The sequence below is a fragment of the Elephas maximus genome, chromosome 6 (genome assembly GCF_024166365.1).
Source record: "Elephas maximus indicus isolate mEleMax1 chromosome 6, mEleMax1 primary haplotype, whole genome shotgun sequence".
NCBI classification, from domain to species: domain Eukaryota; kingdom Metazoa; phylum Chordata; class Mammalia; order Proboscidea; family Elephantidae; genus Elephas; species Elephas maximus.
The window spans coordinates 11,487,887-11,506,958 of record NC_064824.1 but is presented as its reverse complement, the minus strand read 5'-3'; positions in this window follow the sequence as shown (position 1 = coordinate 11,506,958).

Here is a 19,072-nt window from a genome sequence, read left to right as displayed (position 1 = left end):
TCTATTAATGCTTTTCTCCCCATGTAGATTACAAGCTCCTCTACGGAGGACACAAAGTCTCATTTATTTAATATATTCAATGCCAGCATAGTACTGAACACAAGGTAAATATGTGTTGAAATGTACTGTACAATTTTTTACCATGTGATATAGCAAAGAGATATATATACTCAGTTTTATCTATTCCTTTAGGAGGTTTCCTATAATTCTTCATTCCATTCCTCTAGTCCCAGCTAAATTGTAGAAGAATAATAGTTATATAATTAAAAAACAAACAAACAAATTTCTTATTGGCAAAAGAGCGGATAAAACACTAAAAAGTTTTACTTTTGGAAAGAAGTAATACAACTTTAAGAAAGTCTGAGGATTATAGCATCCAAGGTCTTTTGTTGTCTTTTGTACTGCGCTATACTTATAAGGGAAATTTAACCTATACTTTGAAGGGTTAAGAGTTCAGCTGCTAACCAAAAGGTTGGCAGTTTGAATCTACCAAGTGCTCCTTGGAAATCCGACTGGGGTGCAGTTCTACCCTGTCCTGTAGGGTTGCTATAAGTCAGAATCGACTAGATGGCAACTAGCTTGGTTTTTTGATTTTATACTTTTAAAAATCCTAGGAGATTAAGGTATATGCCAGATTTAACATTATGTAAGCATGAAATTCCCCCAAATCTTAACATATCTCTACCTCAGATAAACCAAAATAAACTTACTTGATTTAAATATAAATTCAAGTTACCTCCTCTCAACCTTCCTTGCTGAAAGTTAAGAGGGCTTGTAGCACTTATTGATGAAGATCAAAAATTACAGCCTTCAGTATGGATTACAACTCAACATAAAGAAAACAAAAATCCTCAAAACTGGACCAATAAGTAGCATCATTAAAAATGTAGAAAGTATTGAACTTGCCAAAGATTTCATTTTACTTGGATCCACAATTAGTGCCCATGGAAGCAGAAGGCAAGAAATCAAACAATGCATTGCATTGGGCAAATTTGCTACAAAAGACCTCTTTAAAGTGTTAAAAAGCAAAGATGTCACTCTGAGGACTATGGTGCACTTGACCCAAGCCATGGTCTTTACAATCACCTTGTATGCATACAAAACCTGGACAATGAATAAAGAAAACAGAAGGAGAATTGATGCCTTTGAATTGTGGTGTTGGTGAAGAATATTGAACATATCATGGACTCCCAGAAGAATGAACAAATCTGTCTTGGAAGAAGTACAGCCAGAATGCTCCTTAGAAGCAAGGATGGTGAGACTTTGTCTTATGTACTTTGGACATGTTATCAGAAGAGACCAGTCCATGGAGAGAGACATCACTCTTGGTAAAGCAAAGGTAAGTGAAAAAGAGGAAGATCCTCAGTGAGGTGGGTTGACACAGTGTCTGCAACAATGGGCTCAAATATAGGAATAATTGTAAGAATGGCACAAGATCAGGCTGTGTTTTGTTCTATTGTATGTAGGGTCTTTGTGAGTCAGAGCCAACTCAAGGGCACCTAACAACAATTCTCAAAAAAAAAGAAACGCAGGAAAAGGAAAACAAACAAAAACTCAAGCATTGCACAATAGAGTATTAATGATTTTCAAATTTTACATTACATGGGCAGGTGGAGTTTGACTTTTTTTACAAATAAATTGCATACAATTAGACTATTTATTATTAAGAAGAGGTAAATTTGTTTAACATTTGAAATGATAACACATAATAGAAATATATTTTTTTGCTATTATACAGCATTTAAATTTTGTATTGAAATACTTCCACTTGTGAACTTTTGGTTTCAAGAACTTCAGGATTGAAAAGTATCTAAAAACTGCTACCAAGTTCTGAAGTTTGATTAACTGCTATTTTAATGTTATGCCTAACATGTAAGAAAGGTAGAACAGAAATAAAGACATTCAAATTACAGATAAGGAAGTTAATTGAGATAATAATGAGATATTAATTATTATGAGTACAGTAGACATTGTGGTATAGCCACTTCAAGTCTCAACAATGGATTTTGTGAAATCAAACTCAGATATAAACTTTATTGGTATACATATAATCCTACTGATCACAATTGGTTCAGGAATTGGCCTGGACTAAATGCTGCCACTGAATACAAGGCAAGGTTTCCACAAGACTGAGGAAACACTTTTCTTTTCTTTCACTAGAGAAAGATGAAATGAATACAGGCTTTAAATCCCTAAAATATTAACAAAGAAACACACAACATTCTCTATAGACGTTACGAGCAAAAGACAAACAGTCCTTAATGTAAGAGCCAATGTGGTAAACTGCAGAACAGAGAAATAGAAAGCCGTAACTTTTCTCTGGACTCTGAGGCCTTGTTACTTCTAAGCTTCTCACTATGTGTGCTAATGAATTTCAAAATTGTATAAGGCATTTGAGACAGGTTTCTTGTTACTTAAAACCAAAACATTCTAGCTAATATAGAGTTTCAGAAATAGTCACTATGAAAGCTACGTTTTCTGACATCCAGCCTACAAGTTTCCTACTAAGAACTCTGCTCAGAGAACAGGCTTTCATAAAGACAAGTGATAAAAATCAACTTACCATCTTCACGGGTGCTTTTGTCTCCCTTCACCCCAAGATACATATCTCAACTTTCTAGACTTCTTTTATCACTCCTCAGAAGTGAAAGGATGTGGAAATTAGAAGTCTGATTATATCTTCTTCTTCTTTTTAATTAGATATAAAAGATAATGGACTAGAGGACATAATGGAAACAGCAGAGTTAGGCATTAGCACAGGAAGTTGTCAAGAACCTTAGCAAAGTACAGCTCTTCACATCTGGTCCTGTCATCTCCTGAGTCTGGAAATTAAGCATTTAGAGCCACTTTCCAGAACACTGTCTTCCCACACAATGAACTTATTCTACAAGCCCTTTTAAAGTATGTGTCTTACATTAAGTGGTACGAAGCTTACAAAAAATGTACACTGATCTTCGACCCTTGAAGAATTACACACTGATCTGTGTTCTTTTTTTATGGTGATGTATACAAAAACAGGAGTAAGTCATAGGAGGGAACTGACACCTAATGAGTGTTGAATTTATGATAGGCCTTTCTTCTCAGTATTTTCACATAGCACGTAACATGCATTCCTCCCAACTCTCTGAAGTTTCTGGCGTTATTCCCATTTTTTAAGTGAAGACACAGAAGCTCCAAAAATAAAATAACATAGAATTAACACAGTATGTGAAGGAGATGATATTTTAAGTCACTGCTAAGGGATGAAATAAATAAATGAATAAATAAAAGCTACTTATAGGCAAGTGAAAGACATAAAGAGAAAAATTATAATTGAATCAAGCATGAGAATGGAATACACAAGAATGTAATTTTTTATCTGTTAAAATTGTCCCTTGAACTGAGGGAAACATGACATGCAATGTTCTGAAAGACAATGAGGGATGTAAAGAGAGAGAGAGAGAGATTAATCATTAGATTCTCCTAAATCATAATAAATAAGAGCAAATATGTGATTTGTGAGAGACAATTCAATATGTTAGTATCCAACCCACTGCCGTCAAGTCAAATGTTAGTATAGAATCAGAAATTTTAACCTAGAAAATTTCTTTAAGTTGGAAAAAAAAAAAAAAAAAAGACAAGACATGGTCTTCAGATTATAAAAGCCCATCTAGTATAGAAGAGTATCAACATAAAAGGGCAATAATACATGTGTCTAATCTACCAAACCAAAAAAAAAAAACCTCTTTAAGAAAAACCTCTCTCCCACATACCTGCTCCCTTCCTGCTCTGTACTGGGTCCCCTGGCTAGAAGTAGTACCCGTCAGGTGCTCTGAGCTGCTCTCCTAGCTTTGAAGGGGAATAAATTAACAAGCAGGGAAAAAATAATCTGCCAGCTCCCTGAAGCTGGGAACTCAGGGCAGAAACAGCTCCTTTGCCTAGGCATAGGTATAAGGGATTTGAAAACTTTTCACCCCTGCATAGATCTGTGTTGGACCATTTCAACAGTTTAGGCCTCATTAGAACAGTACAACAGGGCATATACCTGAAGTCTAACTTCAGCTGTTTCAGCTATATGGTGGAGAAGCAGGTTTGTGACATTTGACACCACTGTGTCTATTAAGTAGGGTACTCATCCACCCACATCAGGGGCCTGAGGACTGGTGGCTAAACCTACACCACCTACCTGCCCCCAACATGGGTCCAAGAATAAATAGTGCCTCCCAGTCCTTACAGCAAACAGCATTGGGTGTCCATAGTCCAACTGCAAAACCCACCCACCTACGAACTCTAGGGAACAGGGACATGCTTCCCTCCCAGATGCCCAGGGGGGTTGTTGATCCCTGCCTTGCTCAGTGTGTGGCCCTCTACTACAGCCAGATACCTGTGCCTACACCAATGACCCCTGCTAGTCTAGGACTTTAGGTGAGAGCCTGCGTCACACACTTGGTGACCGACTACCTGGACACCTCAACTGAATCCATACAAGAAAATGAATGGACTCCTGTGCTCACTACCTAGTAACAGCTCTAACCACCTACAGACAGGATGTTAAAGCTTCAAAGTCACCAATAATCAAACTAGCTAACTTGAACAGCCTATATGGGCATACCAAAACAAAAGAAGAAGCTAGGATACAGTAAGAAAACATAAAATAAATAAATACAATAACTTATTGATGGCTCAGAGACAATAGTCAATATGAAATCACATAAAGAGGTAGATCATGATGGCTTCATCAAGCTCCCAAAACAAAGATTCAAGAAATCTTCTGGATGAAGAAAACTTCCTGGAACTACCCGAGGTAGAATACAAAAGATTAATACACAGAATTCTTCAAGATACCAGAACAGGCAAAATGCAGAACAAGCCAGGCAGCACACAGACAAAGCAATAGAGGAACTAAAGAAGATCAGAGAAGAGCATAATGACAAAATTAATAGGCTTCAAGAATCCATAGAGAGACAGCAAACAAATCCAGAAGATTAACAATAAAATTTCAGAATTAGACAACTTAATAGAAAGTTAAACAAATAGAAAGTTATAGGAGCAGAATTGAGGAAATGGAAGTCAGAATAAGTGAGATGAAAGATAAAGCACTTGACACCCACATATTTGAGGAAAAATCAGATAAAATAATTTTAAAAAAGGAAGAAAACCTAAGAATTATGTGGGAATCCATAAAGAGGAATAACCTACAAGTTATTGGAGTATTAGATTGGGGGTGGGGATAACAGGAAATAAACAGAATTGTTGAAGATTTTTTGACTGAAAACTTCCCTGACATTACGAAAGATAAGAAGATACCTATCCAAGATGCTCGTTGAACCCCACACAAGGTATATCCCAAAAGAAAGTCACCAAGACATGTCCTAATCAAACTTGCCAAAATCAAAGATAGAAAATTTTAAGAGTGCCAGGGATAAAGGAAAAGTCACTTACAAAGGAAAAACAATAAGCTCAGACTACTCAGCAGAAACTATGCAGGCAAGAAGACAATGGGATGACATATAAAAAGCCTTGAAGAAAAAAAAATTGCCAGCCAAGAATCATATACCCAGCCAAACTGCCTCTCAAATATGAAGGCAAAATTAGGACATTTCCAGATAAACAGAAGTTTGGAGAATTTGCAAAAACCAAGTCAAAATTACAATACTAAAGGGAGTCCTCTGGTTAGAAAATCAGTAACATCAGATAACAACCCAAGACTGGAACACGGGACAGAGTAACCACATCTCAACCCATATAGGGAAATCACAAAAATAAATCAAGATAAAAAACACTCAAAACAGGGAAACAGCAATGTCATTATGTAAAAGAAGACAACATTAAAACAAAAAAAAAAAGGAAGGCTACAAAATGTAGTCATAGATCTTTTGTTTGGAGAGGAAGTCAAGGCAATATAAAGAAATAAAAGACTGGTTTATACTTAGAAAAATGGGGTAAATATTAAGGTAAGCAAAAAGTAAACTAACAATCCTACACATCAAAATAAAAATAGGAAAAACATAAGATTCAGCAAATACAAAATCAACAACAATGAAAAAGGGGAAAAGAAAATATATAAAGAAAAACAACTCAGCACAGAAAATTAAGTGGAACAAAGAAATTGTCAACAATATTAAAAAAAAAGACTTCAAAATGACAGTACTAAACTCATACCTGTCCATAATTATGATGAATGTAATTGGACTAAATGCACCAAAAAAGAGACAGTGGCAGAACATATAAAAAACACATGATCCGTCTATGTGCTGCCTACACAAGACACATCTTAGACTTAAATAAAAAGACAAACACAGTCAAAGGATGGAAAAAAATACACCAAGCAAACAACAATCAAAAAACAGCAGAAGTGGCAATATTAATTTCTGACAAAATAGACTTTAAAGTTAAATCCACAACAAAGGATAAGAAAGGACACCATATAATGATTAAAAGGTCAATACACCAGGGAGACATAACCATAATAAATATTTATGCACCCAATGACAGGGCTCCAAAATACATAAAACAAACTCTGATGGCATTGAGAAGAGACATAGACAGCTCCACAATAATAGCAGGAGACTTCAACACATTCTTTTGGTGAAGAACAGAACATCCAGAAAGGAGCTAAACAAAGACACCGAAGATCTAAATGCCACAATCATCAACTTGACCTTGTAGACATATACAGAACACTCCACCCTACAGCAGCCAAGTATACTTTCTTTTCTATTGCACTTGGAACATTCTCCAGAACAGACCACATATTAGGCCACAAATCAAGCCTTAACTGAATCCAAAGGATCAAAATATAACAAAACATCTTTTCTGACCATAAAAGTAGAAATCAGTAACAGAAAAATAAAGGAAAAAATAATCAAACACATGGAAGCTGAAGAACATCTTGCTCAAAAACTATTGGGTTACAGAAGAAATTAAAGCTGGAATAAAGAAATTCATAGACTCAAATGAGAATGAAAATACATCTTACCAGAACCTTTGGTACACAGCAAAAGCAGTGCTTAGAGGTCAATTTATACCAATAAATGCACACATCCGAAAAGGAGAAAGGGCCAAAATCAAAGAATTAACCCTACTACTCAAAAAAATAGAGAACAGCAAAAGAAGCCCTCAGGCAACAGAAGAAAGCAAGTGATAAAAATTAGAACAGAATTAAATGAAATAGAGAATACAAAAACAATTGAAACAGTTAACAAGACCAAAAGCTGGTTCTTTGAAAAGATCAACAAAATCAATAAACCATTAACCAAACTGACAAAAAAAAAAAAAAGGAGAGGAAGCAAATAACCCAAATAAGAAATGAGATGGGCAATATTACAACAGACCCAACTGAAATTAAAAGAATCATATCAGATTACTATGAAAAATTACAGTCTAACAAATTTGAAAGCCTAGAGGAAATGGATGAATTTCTAGAAATACACTGCCTACCTAAACTAACACAAACAGAGGTGAAACAATTAAATAAGCCTATATAACAAAAGAAGAGATTGATAAGGTAATTAAAAAAACTCCCAACAGAAAAAATCGCTGGCCCTGATGTCATCGCTGGAGATTCCTAGCAAACCTTCAGAAAAAGGTTAACACCACTTCTGCTAAAGGTATTTCAGAGCATAGAAAAGGATGGAATACTCCCAAACTCATTCAATGAAGCCTGCATATCCCTGATACCAAAACCAGGTAAAGATACCACAAAAGAAGAAAATTACAGACCTATATCCCTCATGATCTTAGACACAAAAGCCCTCAACAAAAATCTAGCCAAGAGAATTAAAAAATATATCAAAAAAATAATTCACCATGACCAAGTGGGATTCATACCAGGTATGAAGGGATGGTTCAGCATTAGAAAAAGAGTCAATGTAATCCATCACATAAATAAAACAAAAGACAAGAACCACATGATCTTATCAATGGTTGCAGAAAAGGCATTTGACAAAGTCCAACACCCATTCATGATAAAAACTCTCAGCAAAATAGGAATAGAAGGGAAATCCCTCAACATAATAAAGGGCATTTATTCAAAGCCAACAGCATCCTAAATGGAGAGTCTGAACTCATTCCCCTCAAGATTGGGAACCAGACAAGGATGCCCTTTATTCAACATTGTGCTGGAGGTCCTAGCCGGGTCATTTAGGCTAGAAAAAGAAAGGACATCCAAATTGGTAAGGAAGAAGTAAAAGTATCTCTATTTGCAGATGATATGATATTATACACAGAAAACCCTGAAGAATACACAAGAAAACTACTGGTATTAATAGAAGAGTTCAGCAGAGTATCAGGATACAAGATACAAAAATCAGTTGAATTCCTCTATACTAATAAAGAAAACGTCAAACAGAAAATCACCAAATCGATACCATCTACAATAGCCCCCAAGAAGGTAAAAAACTTAGGAATAAATCTAACCAGAAACGTAAAAGACCTGTAGAAAGAAAGCTACAAGACATTACTGCAAGAAACCAAAACAGACTTAACGTAAGTGGAGAAATATACCTTGCTCATGGATAGGAAGACTCAACGTTGTGAAAAATGTCTATTTTACCCAAAGTGATCTATGGATACAATGCAATCTCGATCCAAATTCCAATGGCATTTTTTTTTTAAATGAGTTGGAGAAACAAATCACCATTTTCATATGGAAGGGAAAGAGGCCCCAGATAAGTAAGGCATTACTGAAAAATAAGAACAATGTGGGAGGCCTCGCACTACCAGTTTTTAGAAACTATAATATCACCATGGTAGTCAAACAGCCTGGTACTGGTACAGCAACATATACATAGACCAATGGAAGAGAATTGAGAATCCAGACATAAATCCATCTACCTATGAGCAGCTGATATTTGACTAAGTCCCAAAGTCTGTTAAGTGGGGGAAAAGTCTCTTTAAAAAAATGATGCTGGCATAAGTGGATATCCACCTGCAAAAATATGAAACAAGATCCATACCTTACACCATGCAAAAAAACAAACTCAAAGTGGAACAAAAATCTAAATATAAAATCTAAAATGATCAAGATCACGGAATTAAAAATAGGGACAACAGAAGGAGCCCTAATCTATGGGATAAAAAAAAAAAAACAAAAACACTGTACAAAACCCTACTAACAATGCACAAACACGAGAAGAGAAACTAGATAACTGGGAGATCCTAAAACTTAAACACTTATGCTCATCCAAAGACTTCACCAAAAGAGTAAAAAGACAACCTACAGACTGGGGAAAAAAAAAAAAAAATGGCTACAGTAAACCTGATCAGCATCTGATCTCTAAAATCTACAAGATACTGCAAAACCTCAACAAGAAAAAGACAGATAACCCAATTAAAAAATAGGCAAAGGATATGAACAGGCACTTCACTAAAGAAGACATTCAGGAAGTTAACAGATACAGGAAGAAATGTTCACAATCATTAGCCATTAGAGAAATGCAAATCAAAACTACAAGGAGATACCACCTCACCCTAACAATGCTGGCATTAATCCAAAAAACACAAAATAATAAATGTTGGAGAGGTTGTGGAGAGACTGCAACACTTATACAGTGCTGGTGGGAATGTAAAATGGTACAACCACTTTGGAAATCGATTTGGTGCTTCCTTAAAAAGGTAGAAATAGAAGTACCCACAGGATCCAGAAATCCCACTCTTTGGAATATGTCTTAGAGAAATAAGAGCCCTCACACGAATAGATACATGCACACCTATGTTTATTGCAGCACTGTTTTCAACAGCAAAGAGAGGGAAACAACCTAGATGTCCATCGATGGATGAATAAACAAATTATGGTATATTCACACAATGGAATACCACACAAAACGATAAAGAACAACAGTGAATCTGTGAAACATTTCATTAACACGGAGGAATCTGGAAGGAATTATGCTGAGTGAAATTACTTGCAAAAGGACAAATACTGTATGAGGCCACTATTATAAGAACTCAAAAAAAGGTTTAAACACAAAAGAAAACATTCTTTGATGGTTATGAGTATGGGGAGGGAGAGAGGGGTGTATTTACTCACAGAACTAGATAGTAAAAAAAAAATTAATATTGGTGAAGGGAAGGATAACACACAACACAGGTTAAGTCAGCACAACTGGACTAAACCAAAAGCTAAGAAGTTTTCTGAATGCAACCAAACACTTCAAGGGACAAAGTAGCAGGGGCGGGGGAATGGGGGCCATGGTTTCAGGGGACATCTAGGTCAATTGGCATAACAAAGTTGATTAAGAAAACTTTCTGCATCCCACTTTGGTGAATGGTGTCTGGGGTCTTGAAAGCTATCTGATATACATCAATTGGTCCCAACCCACCTGGAGCAAAGGAGAATGAAGAACACTAAAGATGCAAGGAAAATATGATCCCAAGAGACAGAAAGGTCCACATAAATCAGAGACTCATCTGCCCGGGACTGGAAGAACTAGACGGTGCCTGGGTACTACCAGTGACTGCCCTGACAGGGACCACAACGTCGGTAAAGATCAGACTTAATGATCTGAAGTGAGACTGGAGGAACCTCAGATGTCATGGTGCCTGGACTCTCTGTTAGCCCAAAACTAAAACCATTCTAGAGGCCAACCCTTCAGACAAAGATTAGACTGGTCTATGAGACTAAAATGATGCTGGTGAGGAGAGTGCTTCTTAGCTCAAGCAGACACGTGAGACTAAGTGGGCAGCTCGTGTCTGGAGACAAGATGAGAAGGCAGAGGGGGATAGGAGCTGGTGGAATGGACACGGGAAATACAGGGTAGTGAGGAGGAGTGTGCTGTCACATTATAGGGAGAGCAACTAGGGTCACATTACAATGTGTGTATAAGCTTTGTATGAGAAACTGATGCGATGTGCAAACTTTCACTTAAAACACAATAAAAAATTCAAAAAAAAGAAATGAGGAAGTGCATCACAATAACATCATCTAGAAAAACATAGCTCAGAAATACATAGCAGCAAAATGATAAGCGTAAATGTGGAAAATATAACATGATTTATAAAAATAAAATTAAAAAATAGATACAGCAATAGTAATATCAGCCAAAATAGAATTCAAAGTGAATAAATACAATAAGAGGGTTATTTCTCATTCACAAATTGTGCAATTAGCAATGAATACGTAGCAGTCATGTACATTTCTGTATCTATATATAAGCATTTCCACTTTCCATCAAGCTAAAAAAATCAAGTAAAAATAAAAAAAATGAAAGTTGAAGTTTTTAAGGTCTGTAATCGTAGTGTGAAGTTGATTGACAGCTTAAAAAACTGTCAACAAAATAAAAAATAGGTAAATAACAAAAGATTTTATTAGCAATTGAAAGCACGAATGTATAATTTTGTGCTCAACAAACAGAATGCACATGTCTTTCAAACAAACTCAGACTGATTAGGAAGACAAATATTACATTTTCCAAAACTAAACAAATAGTAGCAAAACAACGATGACAATGGTGACATCCATAGCTCAATGAATGGCAATTTAAGGTTGGGATTGATATGGAAGGAGGGGGAATAGAAAAGCTGGTGGATATAATCTACTGTCTGATTTTGTGATCCCAGGCTTTGTTGGTTTAACCACAGTTCTAATACCATGGGCTGTCACGTCATAGCAGAAATCCACACAAACCTGTGATTCCAGGGGTACAATGATGAAATGCGGTGCTCCTTCAGCACTTTAAGATTATGTGAAAGGGCTAGGGGTGGCATGTTTCTATGACAAAGAGAGAGATGATTGGTGTGGGATACATCAGTACTTCATCAAATGTTTCACATTAAGGCTTCCTTAGAAAATAATAACTTCTGCATGTTGTGCTGGGTTAAATGGATAAGGCCCTCCATCCAGCTTCTCCAGTCCCTGCTTGGATATGGCAAGGATAAGGAGATCAGCATCTTGGCATCTGCAACCAATTCAAACCCCACAGCTTGCCATCGCTAAGCTATAGAAATCAAATTTGGACTATTAAGAGGAATAGAGCTTAGGTGTGATCTGGAAGATGGGGCCCATAACTAAAAGAGATCAGGAAAGGCATGCCAAATAAAGAAAACACCATGCAAAATACATAAATACAGCAGTAGCTTTTAAGTCAGAACACTGACTGAATGTGTTTGTGTGTCACAGTAGATGAAGAAAACAGAGTTTATAATCTATATGTGTCTATAAATATTAAAAATTGCTACTCAGTGTTCCACATCCAAAGAGTGACTTTCATGTCCACCTACACTTCTGCTAGCCAATTCATATATTGTAATTATCGTGAGAAAATATATCCACCATTTCAGAATAGACTGTTTTGAATGATAGCGAAAATACCTGCAAAACAAAATTCAGCTAAGTCTTAGTGTGTATAATTTACAAAAAATCAAAATAAAACAAATAAAAAAAAACAACTGAGAAAAATAACTTAGTCTGCTATGGACAACCAGTGCCAAAGAGAAAGAATTGCAGGATGGCCAAAAGGTCCAGAATGGTGTCAGCATTTCAAACAGCTTTCCTATGTTTAAGAAACAGAATGGAGTTATATCCAGGCAGAAAAAGAGAGAGAAGACTGTTAATGATCACCTAGTGTTTTTTGTCAAACCATGTAACATTAACCTTTCTGTGTATCAAAGGAAAATGCGAAGTACATCAGTGCTAATGCTCCAAACATTCTCTTATAATTTATGCAAACAGAGAACTCTTTGAGCTTTTAGATTACCCAGGATGAATTACCAATTTGCTCATACATACTTTGTAAATGGAGCAAAAAAAAAAACACAAAAAAGGTTCAGTAGACTTTGATCTATCTCTCGCTCTCTTACTCACACCTATGATATTCTGGCATTAAGGATTACTTCGACATATATACATATATATATTACATATATATGTATATATATGTAATATATATATAACATATATGGATGTGTGTGTGTGTATTCTGAGTTATTTTCTCTATTTGGCAAAAATGAGCAGATCTCTCTCTCTCTCTCTCACTCATTACTCTCTCTCTCTGCCTTAGCTATTAGTTAAGTGTCATGCAGAAGCAACTTTGGGTACTAGAAAGGGTTTGGGTTTGGAATCGGATAGCCCTAGGTGCCCTTTTCAGCATGGCCATTTACTGGGTGATTTTAACGTCTATTTCCTCAACTGTAAATTATGATAATGGTATCTACCTCATAGGGGTGCTGTGAAGCATAAACATAGTATACAATCATTGTTAGCACAAAGCTTTATACAGAATATGCTTAGAATATGTTTCTTTTTTTTTTATGGTAGCTGATACCATTACATCTGTCAGTCAATACTAAAACATAATATGTATTCAGTGACGACTATGTTTGTTCTAGGCATTATTTTAATGTATTAACCCATTAGTTCTTGCAAAAATCCCTATGAGTTGTTGTTGTTAGCTGCAATTGAGTCAGCCTCCAACTACGATTTAGGTGATATTAAATTATTTCTGTCTTACTGAAGACATCACTGAGACACATAAACGTTAATGTTACATGATTTGACAAAAACCACTAGGTGATCATTCATAGTCTTATCTGTCTTTTTTCTTCCCGAATATGCCTCCATTCTGTGTTTCTTAACAATAGGAAAATGGTTTAAAATGCTGACAACACTCCAGACTCTTAGGCCATCCTACAATTCTTTCTCTTTGGCACTGGTTGGTTGGCTGCAGAGGATCCGGCATAAGACTCCAAAGCGATGGTGAAGGCAGTAAAGGAAGAAGCCTGGCCCCTGAATGACTAAGTGGAGAAGAGTCCCCTCATCCCCAAACTCTTGCATTAGACTGGATATAAATAAAAACTAAACTTTTATTGTATGTAAATACAAAAATAAAATGAAGTTCTTACAACGATCAATTTTACTTTGTCCACTTCACAGAACTTAGACAGTTGAGCATCAGGGTCTCACTACTTCTTGTGAGAATAACTGTAGCCTCCGATGAAACCAAGAGATAGGGTTGCACTGACGTGTGTGAGTGTGTGTGTGTGTGTGTGTAGGGTAAGGGAGTTTCATGGAGGCAGAATGTCTGATGGCCAACTTCTTTCTACCTTTCTTTCTTTTTTCAGATGTTGGTATTCTGAACATCTTTATGTTAGTGTTAGTATGATTGATGTTTCCAACTTTAGGTGTCCCCGTGCCAAAAAAGTAGACAGGTAGGGTGGCAAGAGTTCTTTCTACTGTGCCATCCAGAACTTGTTTCTCTGGTAAACACTTCCTCATCCTGTTCACAAAACTTTGGTCTTATTTACCACTTCTAGGAAACCACACTAAAATGGTTAATAGTTGTTCTCCTACATGAGATGAGAAAGTGGGATAGTCATTCCCTCACTGCCCCAGTTATTGAAACCATGCTTGTATATAAACCTTGGGATCTTTGAAAAATACTGTATTTTTCACACCTGCTTAATTCTGTCATGGCCCTTTTTCATTAAATATTTTGAAAATTTACTTTCCCTTCTTGCCATTAACCTGGATGAGTTCACCATCCAACATGCCAATCTCTCAATTATTAAATAATTTAATTTCAATGACATTGTACTTCTTTACTGATTAAATCATAAATCCAAATACCTCACTCTCTCCTACAAAGTCATCGTTCCAAGTGTTTTAATTAATTACTTCCACTGTATTGTTTTCTAGATCTCATTAAGATCTCAAGTTTCCTGAACTTTGTGTAGCAAGGATTCTAAACCCTGACAGGTGTTACAGACACAGGTAGAAACTTAAAAAAAAAAATCATTTGCCTAATCCCCACCTGCAGGGATTCTTATTCCATTGATCTGGCATGGGTTCCGAGCATACATGTGTTTTAAAAATCTTGAGTTTCTAATTCACAGCTATTGTTGAGTTCCACTGTCTCATAATGTTCCAAACTAGTCCCCTTCTTTAGCTATTGGAAGTGTTCAATTCAGCTTAGGCTCTGTGGGCCATTATTTCAACACCTCTCTTTTCTTTTAGCTTCCCTTTTCTTTTGACCATAAGATCCACGTCAGAAAACATGCTGACCAGGATTCTCAGATTTCTATCCAGCCCCTGGGCTGTGAGTGCTCCTGGGACAAATCAAGTGATTAGGGAAAATTACCTTTTTTTTTTTTTTTTTAATATGCCATGACCCACTACATGTCTTGGCCTTCAATCACAATTTCACCCTCACTTCCGCATTTCAATTCTTCTATATTACTGTTCCATGTCTGATTTTCCATGGGTTAGCCACTCTCTCTTCTGTCTCCTGGCTTCTATTTTCAAAAACAGAAAAAAAAATTCTTCCTTCTTGATGAGGCTACATTCTGTGAAGGGAGACCATCATGTGTATTTGTTCTGCTATCTAGAGCTGGATATCCTCAAATAGTGTAAATATTGTTAGATGGGTTTCTTTTTTTTTTTTAACTTTGGTTTGACCCAGGGCATCACTGGCCTATTATATGCTAATGGCAGTATAAATTATTATATGGAAAATACAGTGTTTTGAATTTCTAAAACTCAAACACGAATTAAATTGTAAATTCTTAAACTGTGGAATTCTTCCAATTTACTGTTCCTTTTATTTTTTCTTAGAGAATTTTTTAGCACCTCTGTTCTACAAAAAAGAATTGCTGGAATGCTGAATAAAGCTTGAATTATAAAAACTTTCCAAATGGATTCAGGATCATGATTAATAGCCGTCAGGTCTGGCTGCTCCATCTGGCACCCTATTCCAATTCCTGCCATACCTAACTCAAAGTCCAAAATCACAGAAACGTCAAGTAGTAGGAGCGGAAAAGTAGGCTTTTTTTCTGTGGCTCTGATAACTAAAAGCCTGTTAGGGAGCCATACGAGTTCTTTAGGGACCTCCCAGCAACTATCTCTTTAGAGCCACAATGTGTAAGAGATGACAGTCTCTGTCTTGAAGGCTGTCATTTAGAAAACAAAAGAGCTGAGAATAGGCCATTAGACTTTCTAGTGAGTGCTTTTTGGTATAAAAGAAAGGCTTTGGTATATTTGGAAATTCTCTGATCTAGGTTTTTTTTTTTTTTTAGGTATTCAGCACAGCTGACTCTGGTTCTAGCTGAATATCGTCTTAGTTAAGTCTACCTCACTGTTTTACAATTGACTAGATGGTTTCTGTTTAGATATATTGGTTACTTTCTGGAGACACTACAGGCGTTTTCTGGAATTAATGGTTTGCCCCAGCGATAAGGACCTCCAGTGAGGGTTTCCATTCCTAACACTGTAAAAGGAAAGGGATCATTGTTTAACATCATGGCCATATTAAAATTTTATGAAGGTGAAGAAGATTAAAAAGATTTTAAAAAATGTCCAAAGGCAGAGCAAGGAAACAGGCTGTCTGGCAGGGTGACCAACATGGTCCAGAGATGCTTCAAGGATGATGAACAGGTTAAGGATAGGACTGGTATTAGGAAACAGTAGGAAAAACAATTGCAAATGTATCATCAGACCAAATTTGGAGGGCATGTGTATTATATCGACAGAGTTTCTCAACCTTGTCACTACTGATGTTTTGTACCAGATCATTCTTTGTTTTGGTGGACTATTCTGTGCATTGTAGGATGTTTAGAATATCTCTGGTTTCTACCCTGGATTCACTCACACCCCCAGTTATGATTAAATGTCCCCCTGGGGAGGGAAAGACAAAAGGTTTCCCTGATTGAGAACCAATGGCATAAGGAGCGTAATGTTTTGCTTTTAGTCAGTGAGAAATAACTGAAGACTTTTGAGTAAGAAAAACTGTGCTCTGTGGTTGCATTCTAGGGACATTATGCAGGATATATTGCAAGGGAGAAGGACAAACATTTCAGGTGGTGAGTTGTAAACGTGTAGAGAACCTGGACCAAATGATGACAGTGGGAAAAAAAGGAAAAGTCTTTAGCGAGAAGAAAGGAGTTACAGAAACTAGAATCAGCAGGTTGATGACTGTACCTAAGAAGCAAGGAAGAAGAATGCTGTTTCAATGACGTAGAAGTTTAGTGAATATTACCTCTATTTTATTCTTATTCCTTTCAATCTTGGAGCCAGCTTTTTTTGTGATGTCTTCCCTTCCATCCATATACAAGGACAAGGTACATGTGCTTGTTATGATGGCGAAGCATAAATGTGCAGTAAGCTTAGGTTGTTTTGGAATTAGAGCTTGGTGAGGGAAGGAGAACAACTCTGAGGGATTATAGGCGTAGAGGCACTATCTAAAATGAGTGATCTTTGATGGAAAGAATGTTGGTGGAAAAATTAGAGATCACAGAATGTCATAGCTAAAGGCCTTCATATAGAAAGGAGGAAAAGAGGGGGAATGACGTCAGGGATGTAAACTAATATTCAAGGTCAGGGGCTAAAGGAGAAAAGTTTCAGTAAGGGTAAAATCAGTATGAAAAACTCAAGGAGGTAAAGATTATGAGGTCTAAAAAGGGTCCAAAATATTTGTGTGAATAAAAGATATAAGCCATTCACCAAAGAGTGGTGGGGGTAGGAATTAGATGGAAATGAGTTATGGAGTGATTATATGGAGGCATGAGATGGGCAATGCCAAAAGTTTGCCTTAAAAATGAGGACGAAGGAATAGAATGCTATTCTGAAAGGGAAGAAATATCAGGAAAACATTTTCACATAATGATAGGAATCTATGCCTATAGGAAGGAGTGAGTAAAGGAAAGAAAAAATTGAAAACGCTACAGAGAAACTCTAAATATTATATACGTTAGACTACAGACATGTCCCTGTGTTTGTGCAGACATGCACTAATGAACTCTTTTCTGTTTTAATGATTTTAAGCTGTGCTACAACTTTTTAAAAGAACTAAATAAAAATTGACATAACTGGATATTGCATCTGTTTATGCCAAAAAGAAAACTCAAATACCATAAACCTTGCTATTTTTCAAGAATTAAAAAATATACCAGACAAAGAAAAAGAGGTAAACCATGGTCTTTAAATGTCAATATCATGAACACAAACACATCCATGAGAACCAATAATACTGCTATATTTATATCAGTTGTGGTATGGAAAGGCAGGTTGCAGGTTTTTAGTGAACTCTGTACTTTGGCCATTTTTTGCTCTTCAAGCTTTTGCCATATTTTTGCAAGAGACTGGAGGTTTTCTCAGCCAAGATTATTTTTCAGAGTAGCTCCAACATAAAACGTTTGTGGGCCATGTTTACTTAACTTCTTTAGGAAAAGCAAAATAACATGAACAGCCTATTCACTAGCTCTAAAAAGAGGTGTGTTAGTTGTTACAACTAAAATCCTTTATTTTTGTTCTTGGTTTAGACTTCAAAATGAGGGCAGGTATTAAGAACTCAAAGCAGCAGCAGCAGCACCCATGCCTGTCTTCAGCTTGCTCAATCACATCATGCCTGCCCCAGATTTCCACTATCGACTACAGCTGGGGAACATAAAACATTCTAAAATATACTGGGATTCTCTTTTAAGCTGTGTTTAGAATGTGGACACAATGAACTTCACTTTTCAATTCTCCGTTTATTTTCAAGGATGGAAAACACTAATGAAGTTACTTGATAACGTGAAATAACACAATGCTGTCTTTGTGATTATAGTCATAGATTTTTTAATTATTATTTAAAGTATAAAATGTCTACTCGGTCACACAATTGTGATTGTTAATTTTATGTGCCAACTTGGCTAGGCTATGATTCTCAGTTGTTCAACAAAACACTAGCCTAGTTGTTATCACGGAGCAGTTGAATGTGTTTAAATCATTTGGGTAGAGCAGATGACCTTTTGTAATGTAATGTAACATAGTGTAATATAAGGCAATGTGATGTAATTTGATAGCGTTACATCTTATGTAATGTTATCACATTACATTGTGCAGCCTACTGAAATTTAATCAATCAGTTGAGGCCATGTCAATGTAGGGTGGTTCCTAAACCTAATTACTTTTGAGTTATAAAAAGACCAAAATAGAGGCAGATACACACATACACAGGGAGATGTTACCGGAATAAGGTTCTTGCCTCTCACTGGTCAAGAATGAGCAGGTAAGGCACATAGTTTTCTACACAAGCAAAGCTTTATTGAAGAGGCTTGCAAGTAGAGATGAGGAGGGCCTAGAGCAACGTTTACCCTCATCTCACAGAACAAAAGAGGGGCC